Source organism: Cricetulus griseus, chromosome 5 (genome assembly GCF_003668045.3).
Source record: "Cricetulus griseus strain 17A/GY chromosome 5, alternate assembly CriGri-PICRH-1.0, whole genome shotgun sequence".
Classification (NCBI taxonomy): domain Eukaryota; kingdom Metazoa; phylum Chordata; class Mammalia; order Rodentia; family Cricetidae; genus Cricetulus; species Cricetulus griseus.
This window is the reverse complement of record NC_048598.1, coordinates 117,224,966-117,247,724: the sequence shown is the minus strand read 5'-3', so window position 1 is coordinate 117,247,724 and position 22,759 is coordinate 117,224,966.

Genomic DNA, 22,759 nt, shown 5'->3' with positions numbered 1-22,759 from the left:
TCAGCTACCTTTGGACATCAATTAAGAGTTACTCCCAAAGCTTTAGCTCTTAAGAATTCTAACCTTTATGCAGACTGAGCATGCATCCCAGCCAGCCCAGTGTTAGAGTCAGGGTTCCCCAGTAAGTGCAGGGAGGGAAGTTCAGGGAGGGTACAGAGAAGTCTGGAGTAGATGAATATTAGGAAAGTGCATGGGGGAGGGGTGCCAGGGAGGTAGGTGTAGGGGGAGAAGTGTGTGCAAGGGGGAATAGGAAGCCCACACAGAAAGTAGAAGGCCAACTTGCCCATTATTTAACTATCTGATTTCAGAAGGATATAGTCAGTTCCTGCTCCTAAGGATCTCTACTCCATGAATCAGAAAAGGATGACTCCACACCAGGCTCTGGCACCTACCGGGTGAAGATTGGGGGTAGCTCTGCCAGGAGCCCTCCTTCTGTTGTGCTTCTGGAGTGCCAGTGCTCCTCAGTGGTCAGAGTCCTCTGTGTCACACCCCATCCCATCTCCTTCTGTCACTTTCCTGCATACACAGCTTCACTCCCCAGCAGGAGGTCACCCACTCAGACACTCCTAGACTGGTCTCTTCTCTGGGCTCCTGAGCTGTGTGCCCATCTTGACATCCCACTGAATGCTGGAAAAAGCCTTTAACAGTCAACATGGTCAAAAGCAGTCTCCCTCCTTATCCAGCTTTGCTAGCCTGTGTTCCCCATCTCAGCAGGCAGCCTCTCTCTTTCCCAAGCTCCAATCCTGGAGATTGCAGCCTGGATGTCACCTTTCCAAGTCATTCTTGGGTGATCAACATCGACTTCTATTGATTTTTGCCTCCTAGCAACATTGGATTGATCTCCACCCCATACCCTAAACTAAGCCACTTCATAAGCCAGAACACCAGGCACCTAGATACCTGCCAGTCAAAACACACTGCAGATGGCTTGCACTCCCAGGAAAGCCTGCGCCGTCCACCTCCATGTAGAACCAACCTTCAAGATAACACTTGATTGCATTAACTCAAAACCTGTGTCTGCCCTGAACCAATCTTTGGGATTATAGGGGGTAAAATTTCATGACTGTGGAATTAAGTTCCCAAAATAGAATCTGGAGGTGATTAATCAAAGAAGGGAGAATGGAGGCCAAGGAAAAGACTATAGACAACAAAGAGGTCCTTATCATTGCTACGTGCCAGAAGGAGGAAGCTTTGCCCACAGACACTAGGACCTTGGATGGAAGGCTGCAGGAGTCATTTACCATTTAGAACTCTGGGCCAACCTCTCATCGTGTGTGTGTGTGTGTGTGTGTGTGTGTGTGTGTGTGTGTGTGTGTGTGTGTGTGTGATGCAAGTAAGGGCAGAGCCAGGGCTCTGGATCCTCCATTTCCCCCTGGATCAAGTTTGTGTCTTCCAGTTTCTCCCATTTGGTGATCTGGGTTGGAGTGTCTCTCAGAGGTAAATGGCACCCAGAACCTGGGAATATGCCATTTTTAAATTCCTATCATTTGCACATTTCCTAGGCACTTGTCATTTGTAATTCATCCTATCGTACCAGAGCAGTGATTCTCAACTGGTGGGTCCTGTCCACTTTGGGGGTCAAATGACCCTTTCACAGGGGTTGCATATCAGATATCCTGCATATCGGATATATACATTGCCATTCATAACAGTAAAAATTACAGTTATAATGTAGCAATGAAAATAATTTTATAATTGGGGTCACTACAACATGAGGAAGTATATAACATGTGGAAGAATTAGGAAGGTTGAGGACCACTGTACTAGAGCCTTAAATCATATTTTGAGATGCCATCAATTCACATACATTATAAATTTAAAACTCTTTAAAACTCAAATCAGCCTATCAAGTGTTTCTCTATACTGTGAGTTGAACTTTGAACTATTTAAGTGAGAAAAATCCACTTGAACTTATGGTACCTGGTAAAATTATCTGTGACAGTAGACTTGTGGATGCTACCAGTAACCAACATAAGGTTTTATGATTCTGCATCCTGTACCATGAAGCTGCAATTTCTGTCCGGGCCAGCCATTAGCACCACGCCACATTAGGAGCTGCAGGGTGAGATCAGTATTAGATTCTTGAATGTCTCCACTGATGGGGGAAGTCCTCTGTGTATATGTTTGTCTTATTGGTTGATAGATAAAGTACCGTTGGCCAATAGGGAAGTAAGTTAGGTGGGACTAGGAGTCAGGGAGGATTCTGGGAAATGTAGTAAAGAGAAGTCTTGTGATCCCAGGCAGGAAGTGACATAGCAGGTAGACTCAGAATATAAGCAGGGACAAGCAGGAAATCGCTCTCTTCCTCCTCCTCTCTTCTCTGTGGAGTCGCCATGTGATCACTGGCAAGAGAGGGTGCATACGGCCGGCATCCTCAATAAGATAAGTTCTTATAAAATATATAGATTAGTAGTTATGATTGATAATTAAGACTGAGCTAACAGGTAAGAAATCCTAGTCTTTGGCCAGCAACATTGTACCTAATATTAATTTCTGTGTGTTATTTTGGGCTCCCACATGGCAGTGGGGCTCCGGTGGCTGGGCGGAAAGATTTATTTTTACACTCCACAGGTAGTGGAACCCCACAAGTCTGCTGAAGAAATGGAGGGACAAACCACAGGCACTGTGAAGTTAAACACTTCTTAGCTGGACACTGAACAAAACTACTCATGTTTGGTGTTATCAGCCTGCCTGAGCCTTCTCTTCCAAGGCTTCAATTTCCCAGCTGTTGTGGAATAGAATATTTGTTTTAACTATGTAAAAGTGTGTTGCAGAACATTTGTTTAACTGTGTAAGATGTGTTGCTGTTTCACCTTGCCTGCCTAAGGCTCCTGATTGGTCTAATAAAGAGCTGAAAGGTCAATAGCTAGGCAGTAGTGGGATAGGCAGGGCTGTTGGGTAGAGACAAAAGGGGAGACAGACAGCCAGGAACCAACCAGACAGACATGGAGGAAGCAGGAAAGCAGGACAGACACAAATAGATGAGGGAAATGAGCCTTGGGGCAGCACAGATGAATAGAAACGGGTTAATTTAAGTTTTAAAAAGCTAGCTAGAAACAAGCTTAAACTAAGGCTGAACATTCATAATTAATAATAAATCTCCATGTCATGATTTGGGGGCTGGCTGTCCAAGAAAGCCAACTACACCCAGCTAGTAAGTAGACACAAAAGATGGCAGCCAGCCCTGTTTCTCCAAGAGCCACCAGCAGGAAAAGGTGACATCATTCATAGTTTGGCAGGATGGAGTGGTCTTTGTTTTTCACATCCTTGGGCCCCACCTTGAGTGTGAGGCAGGGTGACTAATAACCAATCACCAGGGGGGACCCTGCTGCCTGAAGAATGGAGGTACAGATCCATCTCATGACACCAACCAGCAGAAGGAGGAGTCCAGACACTTTGTCCACCACTTCCTGTGCTGGGTGAGCAAGGCCTGTGTTGTGAGACAAGCCACCCTTGTGTGGAGCACATTCCTTGGAAAGGGTTACTGCTACAGAGTGTCTGTGCCCTGTTAGCTGCCTTTCTCATAGCTGTAACAAAACACTGCAAAACCAGCTAAGGGGGAAAAGGTTCTTCTAACTGAGGGATTAAAGTGATACAATCTGTCTTGGGGGTGGGGGTAAGAGTGGGGGTCAGGAAGGCCTTGATGTCTGGGGCTCACACTGTGGCATCAGGAATCTGGGCTCAGTGTATTATGTGTCACTGGACCAGGAAAGCAAAGAGCCCTGAGAGGAGGCAAAGCCAGGCTGTAACTCCAGGCCTGCACCTTGTCGACACCCACTTCCTTCATCGATGATGAAGGTTCCTGAAGGTTCCACAGACTCCCCAGACCAGCTGAGGAGTTCAAACACCTGAGCCTATGGGGGACATTTCACATTTCACATTCAAACCGTGGCAGACAGCAAGACACAGAGGACTCCACTTTGAGCCGGTCTCAAAGAGGAAGCCTTCCTGGGCAGTTAGAGTTTCAGGCATTCATGTTTCACTTGCACTATTGTGGGGGACACTGAAGGTTGTACTGTGAAGGTCACAGGACCCACTGGGCTGAGCTTTGAGGGCATCTTGCTTCCAGAGGAGGGAGGAACAAAGCCTGTGGTCCCTGCCTCTCATTATGCAGTGTGCCCAGCACACACACAGTACAGTTAGTGTTAACTACAGTGATGAAAGGGGAGAAGAGGGGCCATTGGGGGCCACCCAGAGGAGTGTCCTGCAATGGAACTGGGACCTATACAGTCACAAGAGAGCCTTTCAACTAGGTCTAGAGCCCACACAGAAGACTTCAAGAATTCAGTACCCGTCAGGATAACAAGGTTATCCCCACAGGGAGAGCAGAAAGGAAAAGAGAGTGGGAAGGAGACACAACAGAGGGACCAGTCTGCATTCGGTCATCCACACTCCTTGGATGGAAATTTAGCAAAGTGACTAATTGATGGATGGCACAACACACATCACAGAAGCAGGTGTGCCGTTCCAGATCGTTGGACCATAGTGATAAGCTAGGACATCCTGGGCCATCAGGACAAAGGGCTCTCTATATAGGCCATAATTTCCCAGACATTTGCATCCTGTGAGTGACCATGGGTCTGCAGCAGCACCTGAGACCCTGCATCTCTAGTAAGCTTCAGGTGATGCTGATGTTGGTCCAGGGATTACACTTTAGCACTAGCACTCATTCAGGGGCTAGGGGGGTGTCATCTGGGTAAAGTGCTTGCTGCTCAAGTGTGAAGATTTGAGTTCAGAACCCCAGCACCCATGGAAAAAGCCAGGCATGTAATTCTAGGGCTGGGGAGTGGAGGGAGGTGGGGGTGGGGATCCCTGTGGTTCAATGGCCAGCCTTTCTAGCCAATTGTGAGCTCCAGGTTCATTGAGAAAACCCACCTAAAAAATTTAGAGCAATAGAGGAGGACACTGATCTGGAATATGCACGCACGCACACACACACACACACACACACACACACACACACACACACACACCCAGTAAGACAACAAATATTTCCTGAGAACATGTATATAGTAGCTGGTGTTGTAGGTGCTAGAGATGCCAAATGGGGTGGGGGGATGGGCAGAACACTGAGCTCAAAGGCTAAATAAATGTACAAACTGACTGCATGACTGACTAATGAATGAATGAATGAATGAATGAATAAACAAATGAATGAATAGGTGGTAGAAGCTTGTGGCTTCATACAATATATGAAAACATGACAGAACAGACTCTTCTATGGCAAACTGAACCTTGCAAACTCCAAAATACAGAAAGGGAGGAGAGGAGAGAGGGTGCTGTGGACCGTGGATCAGCACTGTGGATATAGCCACAGTTTTAGACCTCTGTAGATCACAAAGATTTTTTTCAGGTTTATTTATTTTTACTTTATGCGCATGTGTGTGCTCAAATATGTGTATGTGTACTCTGTGTGTGCCTGGCGTTTATGGAGACCAAAAGGGGAACAAATATAGGATTCCCTGGAATTGGTGTTGCAGACATTTGTAAGTTGCCATGTGGGTGCTGGGAATTGAACCCAGGTCTTCTGGAAGAACAGCCAGTGCTCTTAACCACTGAGCCAGCTCTCCAGCCCCAATCTCTTAAAATTACATTTATTTTCTCCCTCCCTCTCCCTCTCCCTCTCCCTCCCTGTCCCCCTCCCCCTTCTCTCTCTCTCTCTCTCTCTCTCTCTCTCTCTCTGGGTGTGTGTGTGTGTGTGAAAGTCAGAGGACAGCTTTCAGGAGCCTGATCTCTCCTTCCACCCTTTTGGATCTCTGGGATTAAACTCAGGTTGTCAGGCTGGGCAGCAAGTTCCCTTACTCCTTGAGCCACTTCACTGCCTCTAGAATTTTCACTCGTTAAGGAAGGAGCCTATTCCAGCTTCCTTTTATCATCCTGAAGATTAAATTAGAAAATGCATGTGTGTGAACCTGGCACACAGTAAAATGCTCTTCTTTTTCTCTTACTGTCAGCAAAGGTGCTTCTGTTTGGGCCAGTGTCCTCATGCCCTGTCAGCCTGGAGCCCACCCCCACCCCATCTGGCTGGCGCTGGTGCCACATTGCTGCCCCATGGGTGGCACAGCTCACTGTGAAGTGCGCTGTGTTCCCCCCGAGCTGCTTACTGATTGCAGTATTTACTTTTAATCTCTCGTGCCTCAATGCCCGATAAAAACTTTGTCACATTAGATGGTGACGGATGGGGGCAGAGAGAGGGGCAGGCCTTCGAGGGAGCATCTGGGCCACTCCACCATCCTTCACCACTCCAATTACGTCCTTCATTGCTCGCTGGCGTGGGCACCCATGTCAGCGTGGAGGGAAATGGAAAAGCATAAATAAAGACAAAACCAGGCTCAGCGAGGCTTTAATCTACAGAATAACATTTCTCATTTGTGTGAAATATCACTGGGTTCTCTCCCTATGCTCTGGGGTGCACATGAGTGCACTCAAACACCCGGGAGGGGAACTGGGGTCCCTGGGTTCCTGGGGGTCAAGTTAACTCTGTATTGCTAGCCTGGCTTTGAAGCCAGGTTAACCTGTGTCTTTTCCCTCACTAGACTTTGGCATGGTTCCTGCGAGGCACTCAGGGAATGAAACAAGGGGTGGGGGAAGAAGGAGAATGGGAGGTAACGTCATCAGGTCCAAATTAAGGCTGCATGATGGGAGACCAGCCCTGATATGGCGGTAGTAGAATTATTTCCTAGTCGCGTGTGATTGGTGCTTCGCTGTTTCTAAACCCTGTCTCTCACGTGCTTTACCTTTCCAGTCCTCAGCGATTCTGTGAAGCATTGAAAGCCAGACCCTCACACGTGCTTCTCTGTGGTGTTGCAGGGTGTATTTGGTTCACGGTCTTTGTAACTAGGTGCCACCAACTGGGTGACTCAAAGGCAGATATTTATTCTCTTGGGCTCCTGGAGGCCACAATTTGGAAGCAGAGTCTGCCTTGCTCCCTCCAGAAAGCCTGGATGAGGGACCTTCCTTGTTCCTTCTGGTTTCCTATGCTTCAGGCTTCCTGGCTCCTGGCGGCTTAACTCCTGTGTCTTGCAGCTTTTCTAGTCCATCCTCATTGTAGCATACACGAGACCTTAGTTCCTTTTTATGGCCTCATAGCATTCCATTAGTGCTATACCATGGGTTATTTTTCTCTTTGTTTGCTTGTTTTGTTGCACTATATTTTTGAGATTATAATCACTACCTCCTTTTGTTTATCCATCCATCCATCATCAGGTGATGGCACCTGGGATGTTTCCAAAGCTACTGTGTGCGACATGCCATTTTGATAGGAACACTGTTCATTCTGCTGCTGATTCCAGCCATGTGGATAGATTGGGACTACCTCCCTGTATCTGGACCCCACTTTCTCTCTCATTGAGACTTCACCACATGGCCTCATCTTAGTTTGACTGCACCTGCAAAGATTTGTTTTCAGATGGAAGACCATGGTCAGAGCTTAACCTTGACTTCTACAGGGAATAAAACTCAGGGTACAACACAGATGCCCAGTGATTTCAAAATAGGTTTTGAAGTCAGACCAGCTTGTGTTTAACCTCTAGCTTTAGAGACAGCTAGGGTAAGGGGAGAGAGACACCCTTGCCCCAGACCATGCCCCCTGGGCTAGCGTTTTTGACATGGAGCAGAGGCACTGTTGGGTCTAGAGTCTAGCTGCATGCATCAGGGGCTTTACCATGAGCTCCTATGCCTTTCCTGGGCGGGTCTGTCTACCTCTGTACACATATTCGCAGCCTCAGAGAGAGAAGCCTTGCAGGAATGGAGAGAGGAAACTGCAGTTCACAGTGGCCACCATACAAAGGTGGAGGCCTCTTTCAGAGTGACCTGGAGATGCAGGCTGCAGAGACGGGGATAGGAAGCCCCTTCAGGTCATTTTGAATCCTCAGAGAAGAAATAACTCAAAGCCTAGTGGACTGTAGTGGCCCTGAGGTGGAACCGGCTGATGGACAGCCAGCCAGGGAAAACTTCAACCCCTCCTGGTGACAACTTCGCCAAAGCCCTAGCAGGGCAGGGGTAGAGACTAGTCCCCAAGCCCCCAGTGTTCATGCCAAATTAGATGGATAGAAAGTGGCTTAGAGAGAAGGAAGAAACAGCTTAAGTCTGGCTACTGGCAGTACAAGTGGGCAGCGGGGCCAGGAGAGGTGTTCAGGGCAGGTGAGAAGCTGAAAGGGGGGTGAAAGGAGGGTAAGGGCTGGATTATCTGTCAGTGCCTCTGAGGATGCAGCAGCCCTCACTGGTGGAGGGTGGAGTACTGAAAAGCCCTGAGCCTGCTGGGTACCACAGTGATGGATTCCTATGTCTCATGGGAGCATCTTATCAAACATTGGGGTGAGATCCACATATCAAACCAGGCACTTGAAGGTTGACAAGTCAGTGACCCTTGGGACATTCAAGGCATGGCCACCATCATCTCTAGAAGCCTCCAAATACTTGAATCACTCCCAAAGGAGATCTCATGCTCCTTAAGCAGCATTTAGTCATTGTTCCTTCATCGGGGTGGGAGGGTAAGGGGGGGGGGAAGCCACGATTTTGCTGTTTGCGTTCAGGGATTTACCTCTTTGGGATATTTCCTATAACGAAATTATGCATAGGTGCTGCCTTCTGGCCATCAGCACTTTTAAGTTTATCCACATTGCAGCTTGTATGAGACCTTCATCCCCTTTTATGGCCTCACAGTATTCCATTGTGTGGATACGCCACATTTTGAATATCTATCCGCCGGTGTTTGATGCCATCCCGGCAGTTTCCATGGCTTGGTGGCATGTGTGGCATGTGTGGCATGCCAATTGGATGGGAATTCTTTAATTCTGCTGTGGATTCCAGACAGGAAACTGGAAGGAAAGACGTGGCTCCCCTCTTTCTCACTATCCTCTCCTCCTCGCATTCTGCTCCCACTCATTCATTCATTCCTGAAAGCCTGGTGTGCCAACCATACTGACTCCATTGTCAGAAGGGCTAGGAAGCATTATCAGCTCCCAGCAACTCAAGAAGAGCCAAATCACAGTGCATGCTCCACCCTGAGGAGATGGCTCCCTGTGTGTTCCTCAGAGTAGGAGAGAGAATGGCTGACACCTCGACTGGACTTCTCTCCAAAGGACAGTCCAGGAAGCACGCAAAGGCCTAGCTGCTCCCACTCAGGTTTTCCCACTGAGGACACTGACTACCTGTCCCCAGGGATCCCCAGAAAGCCTCTTGGCCATAATCCTCCAAAGCAAAATGAAGTCTTCACTTGTTCTATCCCTCAGGATTGGGGCAGTGAACAGCAGACAGTGCTTCAGACTATGCCTGTGGTTCTCAGGACCTGGTACCTGCATGAAATGGACCGAAAAAAATGTGTTGACTCCGCAAAATTATTATTATCATTATTGTTTTTGTTGTTGTTTGCTTTTGTTTTTCCTAGTCAAGGTTTTTTTGTGCAGCCCTGGCTGTACTGGCACTCACTCTGTAGATCAGGCTGCCCTCAAACTCATGGAGATCCTCCTGCTTTTCCCTCTTGAATGCTGGGATTAAAGGCATGTGCCACCACGGGCCGGCTCCAATAATTTTTTTTAAGCAAATATATTTATTTGTTTACCCAAACTGCCTATAGCCACAGAATATTCTGTGGGGCCATCAGGCAAGCCAGTGAATCTTCCTGTGAAGGTCAATTGAGGAGTGACCTGAATGTCACTGAGACCTTCAATCCCCTTCAGAAGATAAGGACATGGGCAGCTTTGAGGGCCACTACTCAATGCTCCTTCCCTGTCAGAGACCCAGCAGACATGTGACAGCACCATAGGGGCCTTTCAAGGACAGAGGCCCAGACACAACTTCCAGCAACAGAATACCCAGCTCCCCATAAGCATGGCTGTTTGCTTCAGACAGAAGGTAGGCCACACCACAATTACTTCTTTGTCTATTGGCAGCAATTGTGGCCAAGTTAGTAGGAGGTCTAGAATTATGTAAACTCAACCTCTTTCTCAGGAAATTCTATTAAGTGTCTGTGTAGCTAAGAACTCATTAGAGAGCTTTGGAATTACAGTATCACTCGCCCTAGAGATCTAACCACAGTCTTCCAGGATAGAGAACAGGAAGACAGTGAAGAAGGGGACTTCTCCTCTGTAGTCTTCATGGCAGGTCCAAAGATTCTACAAAACCTGGAGTGTTCTAGGATTCAATGGAGCCCAAAGTGGGGTGATAATAATAACAACAAGATTTAGTCATTGTTACCTCCTGACTGGAAGGCATATAGCTAGCCTTCACTCACCATAGAGTCAAGTTTCTGAGTGATGCCCACCCCAAAGAGGCAGTGACACCCACCCAGTATCCCTGTTGCAGAACAAAGGTAGAGACCTCCAGGGATGTAACTAAGAGAACCAGTGGGGGCTGGGAAAGGAGTTCAGGGCTCAACATGCCACACCATCCCAAGCAACCTTAGGTGCTAATGAGAGATGAATCAAGAGAATTCCAATGATAAATCTGCAAGTTTGGAGCAGAAGATGGAGATTAGAGGGGCAAAAGACAGGCATGACTGGCTTCCCTGTGAAACCCCACCACAGAAGGGTAAATGTTGTCATAGTGTCCTTTAGATAGAGCCTCTGTGACTGCATGAACCAGGAGTCAGCAAACACTGTATTGGAAAGGATCAAATGAAAGCTTTAGGCTTTGGAGAACAGAAATTTCCCATCAGCAGCAGACCTAGACAATATACAAACATGTGCTCAGCCCTGTTTCCATAAAGCTTTATTGACAAATCAGGGTGTTAGCCGAGTTTTCCAACAGGCTGTAAACCATCATTTTCAAGCTTCATCTAGATACTGGATTGGATTTGAAGAGCACACATGTCTCATGTTCCCAAACTTAGTAATTCTCCCTGGAAGATGTTGGCTGTATCCAGGAAATTAGATCCTGGTGCCTGGCTTTGAACAGCTCATTCCTAAAAATGATGCTATGTTAGTCATGGTTCTCCAGAGGAAACATTGAAGATATATTGATTAGATTCGTTTACATCATGTGAACCGGGTAGTCCAACAATGGCCAGAGAGGTTGAGAACCAGGCACCTGCTTATTCCGTGAGGCTGGATGCCTTAGCAGTTCCAGTCTGGTACCCAAGGCCTAAAAGATTCCTGTAGAGCTTCCCTAGCCTTCAGTCCACATTGGAAGGTTGGTGAAGCCAGGTCCTGATGGCAGCAGAATTCTCAGCTGCAGACAAAGGCAAATAGGCAAAAGGCTTTTAAAGATGGAGTTTCTGTCCCACTGGGTCCCACAGATGATTAGTCCCAAATAAACACACAGAGCCTTATATTAATTATAAACTGTTTGGCAGATGGCTCAGGCTTCTTATTGGCTAGCTCTCTCTTAATTATTAACCCATGTCTATTAAACTATGCATTGCCATGAGACTGAGACTTACCTGTAGTGTTCCGGTATGTTACTCCTTTGGTGGCTACATGGCATCTCCTTCGAGACCCTTTGCATTTCTCTTCCCAGCATTCTCCTGGTCTGGTAGCCTCTCAAATACTTCCTGCCTGGCTGCATCCTGCCTGTCCATTGGCCAAAACAGCTTTATTCATCAACCAATAAGAGAAACATATATACACAGCATACAGAAGGACCTCCTTCTATTTAAGATGGGTCTTCCCATCTCAATTAACCTAACCAAGAAAAATTCCTCACCCATGTGCCCGAGACCAGCCCTATCTAGGCAATCCCTCATGGCATGCCAAGAGGCTAGTCTTTAGTGATCCTGGATCCTGTCAGCTGGTCAACCAATTAACCACCACAGACACCGGTATTTAGACACTAATGGAATACAGACCCAAAGAAATATCTAAGAAGAGGGCATAGAGCTACTTCCTAACAAAGGGGTGACTCGGGAAGGCTAGCATTGCAGGTCCAAGGTCATGGCTTTCAGTGTGAAGAGAGTCGGCCACAGTGTTGGGACGAAGAGGTCTAGCAGGAGCCTGCGGCTCTGTAGGAAGTTCCTTCTGGTAAGGAATGGTAGACCTGGCACTTTCCCTGTGGATGTCAATTCGTCTGTCTAGGGAGACCACCTCCTGGACACACATAGCATAAGCTGCACAAGGAAGACCACCTTGTGACTCTTGGATACTTTGAATGTCAACTGGTCACATAGGTGAGAAACTTGATCTAGAACTCTCTGTTTTAAACATTGCTTTGTGTTTATAAAGCATTTTTTTTCTAAATCTTAACATTTCCAAAATTTCCATTAGTTCAACTCTTGGAAATTAAGGTGAAACTGGATTTTGTTTTTCAGGACATTGATAAGAACTGGGTACTGGCTGGCACACACCAGCCAGTGTGTGGTGGCACACACCTTTAATCCCAGCATTCAGGAAGCAGAGGCAGGTGGATCTCAATGAGTTTGAGGCCAGCCTGGTCTACAGAGCGAATTCCAGGATAGCCAAAGCTGTTACACAGAAACCCTGTCTCAAACCCCACCCCCCAAAAGAACTGGCTACTGTTTCAGATAATGAAACTGTATATGAGGACACCCTTGGTATTTTGTTTATATGGCAGGATCTGTCTGTATTTGTAGCTGTTAGATTCACAGTGAGCTGGGCATGGTCATGCATTCTTGTGGTCTTAGCACTCAGGAGGTGGAGGCAGAAAGATGCAGAGTCTGGCTACATGGCTAGATAAGAGGCCAGCCTGGGCTACATGAGACCCTGCCTCAAAAAAAAAAAAAATCACAGTGAATCAACAAATAGTTGCAAGCTTCCAACTGCTTTAAAAAAAAAAACATTTTTTAAAAGGCAAAAGATTTATATGATCTGAAGAAAAATCAGATGAAACTTTTATTTTGAAATGATTTCAGCCTCACAAGATGCTGGGGGAAAAATACAGAGAAGCACTGTGTCCCCACAGTGTGGCTTCCCTGATGGAGCCGTCTTACATGGCTCGAGTTCTGATGGAAACAGAAAGCTTCAAGTATCTGCAGACTTTCCTCAATGTCACCAGCCATCTCCAGTTCTCTGCCATTCAGAGATTAAAACATAGGCTACTTATTATTAATGACCTGTGTTTTACCTCTTAAAATATATATTATGCTTAACATCTGGCCTTTAAAGCTGTACTGCTTTTACTCTGTTTCTTCTTTATATTTTAGTTAGGATGTAATAGTATCTGCTGATTACTCACTCATGTAGATCATATGATTATGGACTTCATTGTCAAATGGACTGTAAAATATTGCCCACTGAGATATTTGTTTGGGGAAGGGGGCAAGGACTGTGCCAAATCCTATGTGCCACAGAGAACCCCCACCCTTCTCAGTTGCTATTCCTGACCCACCCTACAGACTCACCCTTCCCTGTTCCTTAACTGTGAATAGCATGCTATAGGGTGCTTATTCCCACCTTTACTTTGAAGGTGGAAAAGCCTAAGATTAGACAGAGTGTGTGGCTCTCTTGAGAACATGGGTAAGTAAGCCATAGAGCCAGGTGTCTTCCGAGTCCACAGCCATGAGTGCAGGTGTCCCCAGATCACTGTCGTGATCTGTGTTAGTGACTCTCCTTGTTGTGATCGAATACATGACAAAAAACAAAACAAAACAAACAACAACAAAACAACTTAAAGGTGGAAGGGTTCGTGGTGACAGCCTGTCCATCATGTTGGTGAAGGCATGGCCATGGCAACAGTAGCTTGAGGCTGTGGTAACGGGAGAGGGCAGCTGCTCACTCACATTTTGGTGAACCAGGAAACAGAGATAAATACTGGGGTTTGCTTGGCTCCCTCCCCCAAGGTGCCAGCCCATGGGATGGTGCTGTCCACATTAGGGAATTTTCCCTGCCTCAGCTGAGCCTCCCTGGATACTCCCTCACAGGCCCACCCAGAGGGGAGTCTCCTAGGTGACTCAAGCCCAGGCTAGTTGACAACAGAGATGAACCATTCCATGACCTGTCCTGACCACTCTAATGTTCTAGCAGTTGTCCCGGTTGCTTTTCTATTGCTGTGATAAAACATCGTGGTCAAGGCAACCTATCAGAGAAGGCGTGATTACAGAGGGTTAAAGTCCTGGACCCTCAGGGTGGAGAGCATGGCAGCAGGCAGACAGGAGCCCATTGGTGGTGGCAGCTCACTTGACAAGAAATGCACCCTCTGAAAACAAGTTGAGCCAACACCATGCTGGGGTCTGTGATCCAGGCTTGATCACTCGTAGGGTAGATGATATGGGTCTTCCTGATTGGCCAAAGGCTCCTAGTTCCAGCAGAGGGGCCACCAGGCAGAGAGACCCATCGAGGTCAGCCCCTCATCTCCCCCCACCCCCTGCAAACACTGCCTTCTGTGTAGGCAAGGAAGTGGCAAGGGCCAAGCTTGTCAGCTGTCTGAGGGGTGGGCACACGTGGGGTGGGTACAGGAGAGGCACACAGAAAGATTATCTCACAGTTCCAACTCGTTAATGAAAGAAATAAATTAACCAAGCTCATTTTTCAGGGAATTCTTGTGTAAACTGGAAATTTTCCAGTCTGTGAGCCTTGTGCCAGGCCCTCCCATAAATCACAGCAAGTAAGCTGTCGGCACTGCAGAAGGGGAAAGGCAGAGGGGAGAACCTGAGACAGGGGATGCCAGTCCCCGGCCAGGGTGATGGACGGTAGGAGGGGGATCCAGGCTCTCGTGGTGATCTCTCCCTCTATGAGCCACAGGAAAAAAGAAAGAACAGCCACAGCCCCCCTCTGCAGGTGAACAGGGCTAGGTAAAGGTAAAACACCCCTATCTCCCTAACCTGGGAACAACCCCCAAACAGGTCATTTTTTAATTGAATACAATATTAATTACCGAGTGCACCATTAACGGTTTGTGGGATTTGACTAATTAATGTAATAGTTTTTGAGTCACGCTCATTAAATATGAAAATTACGCTGTTGAAAGGTATTGGTTTCATTTATCAATCTTATATGGACGGGATGGGGGCAGGGACCATCGAGAGACAGACCCCTGACCATTTGCTCCTGTCATGAAGTGTTGTACCCAAAAGCCACATTTTCAAGGAGCCCATAAGAGGGTGGGAAAGGGAAGGGAGGGCCAGAGGAAAGTTGGGGGCCAATTCTCATTAAGCTTTAACTCAGGAGCCATGCTAGCTCTGACCAGACCCCTAGAGCCCTTCCTACCCTATGCTTGTCTTGGTTGCGCCTCCTTCTGATTGGTTGATTGATTGATTGATTTATACATTGATGCTTGATTCTGCTCTGGTGCAGTAGACCCCATCAGCTGGTTCTCTAACACCATATCCATTTCCAGCCTTATTCCACCTTGGAAACTTAAGAGGGAATTTTTCTATCCACAAATGCCTCATTTCACTCGTGCTATTATAACAAAACACCCCATTCTTGGTAGCTTATTAACAACAGAAGGTCCACTCTAGAGGCTGGACAGCCTGCAGTCAAGACAGCAGCAACCAGTTTCCTAGGCCATTGTCTTTTTTCATGTGATGTCACATGGTAAAAGAGGGGGGATTTCCCCAGGATCTCTTTCATAGGGATTGGTCCTCAGGATCCAATCACCTCCCAAAGGCCAACTTCCTCAACTGTCACCTTGCAGGTAACAATATTGGCACATGACTTTTGAGGAAACATGAATAGCTAACCCATTTCACCAACCTCCAGAATCCAGGGACATCACAGGACACTGTTGTGGCCAATTGGAAAGAGGGAACAGGATCCAGAACAGAAGTGAGTGACACTGTTCCTTTAATTCAGTGTGGAGCTGGGGCTGCTGTGTTTGAACCTGAGGGGAAAGCTACAGCCACAGACATGCTGGTCCTGTACTGTTGAATCTTCAGCATGGAAATCATTGTACATCAGCTCCTAGTGTGGAGAGAAAATAGCCCTGTTCATCTAAAACACTGATAGCTGATCATTCTGTTGTTTTTGTCTGAGAGGATCATGATGCAACAGCAAGGCCAGGTGCTCTGAGAAACCCAAGGAAGTTTCCAATCTAGACACACACACACACACACACACACACACACACACAGAGAGAGAGAGAGAGAGAGAGAGAGAGAGAGAGAGAGAGAGAAATGATTTACAAAGGCCCACCTGCAAGGTGATAGCATCCAGGGTCTGGAGAGATGGCTCAATGATTAAGAGCACTGGCTGTCCTTCCAGAGGACCTGGGTTTAATTCCTAGTACTCATATGGCAGCTCACACCTGTCTGTAACTGAGTTTCAGAGAATCTGACTCCTTCAAACCAATGCCTGTAAAATTAAATAAATAAATTTTTAAAAAAGATGGTAACATCCAGGGTCTGTGGTGTGGACTGGCGCCAACCCCGTGGAACCTCATGATTTGTAGCAGACAGATCCCTAACTAGCCAGGGCCTATGAAGCTGGTGAGCCAGGACTCATCCAGTCACCCTGGAGAGGACACTGAGTCACATGAGGAAAACAGGGGCAGGGTGTGGCATTTGGGGTCTGGGTGGATCTGAAGGATGATAGGATTTCCAGGGACAAACTTGGGTAGGATCATAATCCTGAGCTCTGTGAGAAAAACTGGGGGTGCATGAGATGAAAAGTAGCCCCAGTATGCTGTGAAATAATCCTTTTTTATAAACTGTGAACATGTGTTGTCCTCATTGTTAATAAAGAGCTGACTGGCCAATAGCTAGGCAGGGAGAGGTTAGGTAGAAGAGCCAAGCTATAACAATGCTGGGAAGAAGGAGGGCAGAGTCACCAACCAGCCTCAAAGGAAGCAAGAGATGAGCATGTGGTGCTGAAAAAAGGCACTGTCACATGGTAGGGCATGGATAAGAAATATGGGTTAATTTAAGTTGCAAGAGCTAGTTAGTAACAAGCCTAAGCTGCTGAAATTAATAATAAGTCTGTGTGGTTATTTGGGAGTGGGCTGGCAGGAGAGAAAAGTCCACCTACACCAGCAGGGCCCAGGGAGGAATCACACAGGTCCTTGCTCCCCACCACCCCAGTCCTAACCTGTGGGTTCTTTGCACTGTGGCTATTAATTTTCAGAGATGCTAATCTCAGGAGCTGGCTGGCCTCAACCCAGGCTCTCTCTCTCTCTCTCTCTCTCATCTTTGAGTTCTTTGGGTTTTGACAGGAGCTGGCCCACATGTAGCTTGCATTTGGTTGAAGTTAATGGGACAAACAGACATGAAACACAGCAGTAGAAACAATGATGTCTTAGTTTCCTTCCTTGTGATGAAATGCCCCACAAAAGCAACTTAAAAAAAGAAGGGTTGGACGGAGGAAAGGGAAGGATTTAATTATATTACAAAAGTAAAAGAAAAATGTAAGAAGTGTTTTCGTTTGTTTGTTGCTGGATGGTGGTGGTACCCGCCTTTAATCCCAGCACTCTGGAGGCAGAGACAGGCAGATCTCCAGATCTCTATGAGTTTGGGGTCATTCTGGTCTACAGAGTGAGTTCCAGAACAATCAGGACTACATAGAGAAACCCTGTCTTGAAAAACAAAAACAAAAAAGAGGGGGTTGCTTGTTTGTTTGCCCCATGGTTCAAGTCATTGTGCATCATGATCGGGAGGTCGCAGCAGGAGCCTGAAGCAACACTCATAGTTAGAAAAGGACAATGAACACCTACGCTCAACAGCTCTCTCTACTCCGTGTAGTTCAGGAGCTACGTCACACCCACAGTGGGCAGATCAGTTGACATGGTCAAAATAATCCCCAACAAGCACACCCAAAGGCCTGTCTCCCTGGTGTTTCTGGATCCTGTCAAGTTGACAGTTAACACTTACAAAGACAAACAGTTCCCCTTGGTAAGAGCCCGTGCCGGGCCAGGCACTTCATGTGTGCGTCACCTTGACTTCACCAGGTGGGTTTAGTTTCCAAGTTCACCACACCATCCCAAGCTGGGTTATCATCACCAACCTCCATCATTCTTTGAATATTGGTTTCCTAACTGGGAAAATGATGAGTGGAACACACCTTTACAAGGTATTTGTTGTAGTTCATTTTTTTTTTATTTCTCCCCACCCCCCTCTCTCCATGTGTATGTTTGTTTTTGTTTTTTGTTTTTTGTTTTTTTGATTTTTCGAGACAGGGTTTCTCTGTGTAGCTTTGGAGCCTATCCTGGCACTCGCTCTGGAGACCAGGCTGGCCTCAAACTTACAGAGATCCGCCTGCCTCTGCCTCCCGAGTGCTGGGATTAAAGGCATGCGCCACCAACGCCCAGCTTCCATGTGTATGTTTTTAAATTAACTTTTATTGATTCTTTGCAGATTTCTCATCATGCATTTCAACCTCACCCATCTCTCCATCACCCCCCATATCTACCTTCTGCCCTTGCAACCCACCAAAAACCCCAACATTTAAAAGAAAAACCAAAAACTAAACCAGACAAACAAAGCAAAGCAAAACAAGAGAAGAGAAAAGAAAGGAGAAGAATCTCATGTGGAAGCTGTGGTGTGGCCAGTGAGTCACACGTTTCACCCTTTATTCCTTTCATTGTCACTTGCACGAGTCCATTGCCATGAGTCATGGGCCTGGTTGAGAGGCCTGGACAATGGGTTCTCACCGGGGCTCCCCGGGACATACTGCCATTGTCCTGTCCATGTGTATGTTTTAAACTTAACTATGTCCATCAGGCTGGCCTTGAACTTGTGGTCCTTCTGCCTCTGTTTTCCGGGTGCTTGGATTATAGTCCCACCTATTGTGGTGACTAATGCCTCCACTACCAATCAAAGCTGATTTTTATTAGTGTGTGCTGCCTGCCAGCTACTGTACTAAACGCTTAATGGTCATTGTCTCATCTATTCTTTGTAATAAGTCTCAGAGGGAGTTATTTATTATCTGCTTATTATAGACAAATAGCTTGAGGTGTCGAGAGGTTAAGTAACTTGTCCAGGGACACACCTGGCAATGGGAGATGCTAGAAATACTGATGTGTGCAGTTGGTGCTGCCGGATGCTACAAGAAAAAAAAAATGTGGGCCTTTTCTTTGGAGCACTGCACATGTGGCCAGTGGGCCAGAAAGGGCTAAAGAATCAGGCCAAAGAATGTCACAGTACCTGCTTCCAGAGAAGGACCTTGGCAAGGGGTTGAAGGTATAACGTCCAAGATGGGTGGGCAGCTGAGGCTTTGAGTCTCCAGTCTGCATGGTGCAGCCACCCCAATACTTATATCCTCCAGAGATGGATGGCTTGGAAAGTCCAGAAGGGAAAAGGAATCCTCAGGTTAGGGTTAACTCCACCCTGGACTGTGACAGCAGCCAGATCTGCCTATGGCAGACTCCCATGAGCTGGAGGTATACTACCCAAAATCATCTTACCACCTTGGAGGTCAGAGCGCACAGGGTCTAATGTCATTAAAATCCAAGGTTAGCATGGCTATGGGGCTTTCTAGCTTTTGAAGTGTCCGTTGTTCTGATTTTCAGTCTCAAGAGGTTGCCTGGGTTCTTTAGTTCTAAGACCCTGAGATAGAGTTTCTGCTACAGGGCTCTGGGTGACTCACAAGTTCCCAACTTCCACATTGCCTGTGAGTCTCACCCAGTAGGGCTCCAAGGCGAAGCATCATGGGGTTCTTGGGTGCAATGTTCTTGCTGGCATGAGACACGGCATCTTGCATTCACCTTCTCTGTTCTTATGTTGCATAGTGGTTGGCTGGACTAGGGATAGCCAGTTAGCTGGTAAAGTGTTGTTCCTGGGTGTTTCTGGAAGGTGTTTCCAGAGCAGATTGGCAAGTGAGACACAGACTTGATAAGGAAGATCCACATCACTCAGTGAGAGTGCTGGCCAGCTGACTGAAGGATCAATAGGACCAACAGGCAGAAAAATGAGAAGCAAACTTGATCTCTTTTTAATTTTTCTAGACCTCAGAAGCAAAAAAAAAAAAAAAAAAAAAAAAAAAAAAAAAAAAAAAAGGTCAAAACTACAGACCACAATAAGCCCAGTGGATCTGGGAAGCAAGGTTCCCCCCCACTTTCCTTCTGCTTTCTCCACTTCCACAGCAACACTGAGGGAAGGTAGAAAAGGGACTAGAGCAGTGGTGCCTATTGAGAATAGTCTTGGCTTTTGACAGGCTTTCTCTTTCCCTTCTGGATTTGACAGCTCTCCCCTGATTGGTTCCATTTTACACCTCATTTGCATGCATACATATGCACACAATCAAGCCTACCCATCTCTATGTATCAGGATGTGCAGTCTCTGGATGAGCAGGCTCGTGAGATGTGTTGAGGGAAAAATGAAAAGCGACTTCAGACTCCACCTCCCACCTTTATCAGTCTGGCACTCATGCAGCTCCTGGATGCTCCAAAAAAGGAAGACCACTCCTGAGACCTGCCAGAAGGAGACACTCAGAGACTGACCACCAGCAGCCAGAGTTGCTCAGAGCATCAGTGCCAAGAAATGCTTCACCTACTTGCTTTGTAGGGAATTTGTTCCTGCCTTGGGGGGTCACTGCTTCCTTCTCAAGATCCACCCTTCCTGCCCCAGCCTTTAACACCTGCCAGAGACCAGTAGCCTGCCTCTTCTGCTGCTCTCTCTCCAGTGACCTGCTCTCTGCAGCCTTGCTCTGCGATGGATTGCTCTCAGTTGTCATTCTGAGATGCTTCAGCATGTCAACAGTCTCTCAGCTGGTACTCAGAAGCCTGCTGAGAGCTCAGAGCCGCAACCTCTCAGATGGCATCCTGCTGCCAGCCACCAAAGGTCTCAGAATTCCTACTTTCCAACTCACATTTTTGCTTGCTTGGCTGTAAAGGTCTGATTGCCTCTACACCCAAAGTCTTCAGCTCTGACTGCTGCGGTAGAACTCAAACACTGTTGGTACCCTTCTGCTGACACCTGCCACTATTGCAGATGTCTGCCTCCTCCATTCTTGGAGGGAGGGCAAGACAAGAACCCAATCAGGGAATAAAACCCACTAGAGGATTCCCCTAGAGACATGTATGTGCACTAAGGAAAAAGAGTGTCCCAAGGTGACTTAGGACTGATGCATATGAATGACATCTCATGCATATGATTATAGCAGGGTCATGAGATGATGCACATGTAGTAAATGTAATGTTATATAACCCGAAATGCCAATCACTTGAATCAGTCAAAGAAATATTCACCCCTGAGGGAACCCCTCCTTTCCCTTTAGTAACTAAAGGTCTTGAACCCAGAAAAGAAGGGGCCCTTAAACCACATCTTTCCTTAAATCCAATCCTGCTTGAGGGTGTCTTAGCTTTTACTTTCCCTTCATGAAGCTATGCTTTCCTTACAGCTTTGTCCATGCTTTGCTTAATTCTTTGTTCAAGACACAAAGAATCTTGCAATTGTGTCATGGAAGACCTCCCAAGACAATTTTAATTCACTAAACTTACACTTTGAATTTGGGGTCCTTGGCTGGTCTAGCCCCATTAATAGGGCCTGGTATGGCTAGCTGGCTTTTAAGGTACAGTGACTGCTCGGCAGGGCAGTGGAGTTTTATGTGACAATTCTGAAGGTAACAGTGCAGCAGGGTGGGGGAAATCAAATCACGATTTCCAAAAGAAAAAGGCAGTGGTTTTGATTCCCATCAAGAAAACTGTAGATGAGCAAGGTCTCAAGCAGAAGGCCAGGGAAGACATTCAGATCATAGTCCCTGCTGCCACCTGGACAAGAGTGGACCTGTCACTAGAGTAGGGACCATAGAAAAGGACTTCAGCCAAATGCCCACAAAGTGGCCAACTTGAGGGAAAGAGGAAGGCATGGCTGTCAGAATTTTCAAGAGCCACAATTATGCACAAACAAAAAATTGAAAAATCAATAGATTAAAATCATTCTGGGAGCAAAGAGTGAATGAAGGATTTTGTGCTCACAAATCTGAGTCTGGCACGAGGGCTGCAGAAAAATCTTTGAATCTCATGAATCCCTCCCAAGGAAACTAGCAAAGATGAACTGGACAATCAAGATGAGTGACTGCTGCTAAGGCTGGAACTGAGCACCAAGTTATATGTACCTATATTTATAGAGTGGGCACTCCTTAGCTGGAATGCTTAGTTAGAGTTTCTGATTTTCGTGTTTTTGGAATATTTGTAGATATGCAATGCTGTATCTTTTTTTTTGTAAAGATTTTATTTATTATGTATACAACATTCTGCTTCCATGTATATCTGCACACCAGAAGAGGGCACCAGATCTCATAATGGACAGTTGTGAGCCACCATGTGGTTGCTGGGAATTGAACTCAGGACTCCTGGAAGAGCAGTCGGTGCTCTTAACCTCTGAGCCATTTCTCCAGCCCGCAATGCTGTATCTTAGGCACGAGTCCCGAGTCAGCTTCACTTCACACACATCTCATACACATAACTCGTTCGTGCACACTTTATACATATAACTTATTTATTGCAGATAGGCCTTTTATGCACATCCAAAGGGTAACTTCACTTGCTTTAGAGTGTGTGGTGTGTGCAAGTCATGCCAGGTCAGGCAGGGAGTTTGGGAATAGGGATGTCTGACCTGCCTGTTCATACGTACGTTTGAAACATGACTATATTGTGTTTATATAAGTATATATAAATGCAACCAGTGGTCAAAACAGGAGGGAGAAGCTAAGTGTGCCCTTGCGAGACAGAAAGCATGAACCAAGAGTGTTACAAAGAAAGAATGGCAAATGGTTTCTCAATCCCACACATGTGATCTTGAAGTGTGGCTTTTCCTTTCTGATGTTCTGTGACTCCAGACTTTCACAATCCCCTGGGGTGTGAAAAGTGGCCAGTACTCCATAAATATCAGGTTCCATTGTTCTGAGGCCTGGAAAATGTATTCCCACTTAGAGCTAAGGAGACTAGACTGTGGTGGGGAGCTCTACACAGGCACCTTGGGGTCAAGTAGTCACCA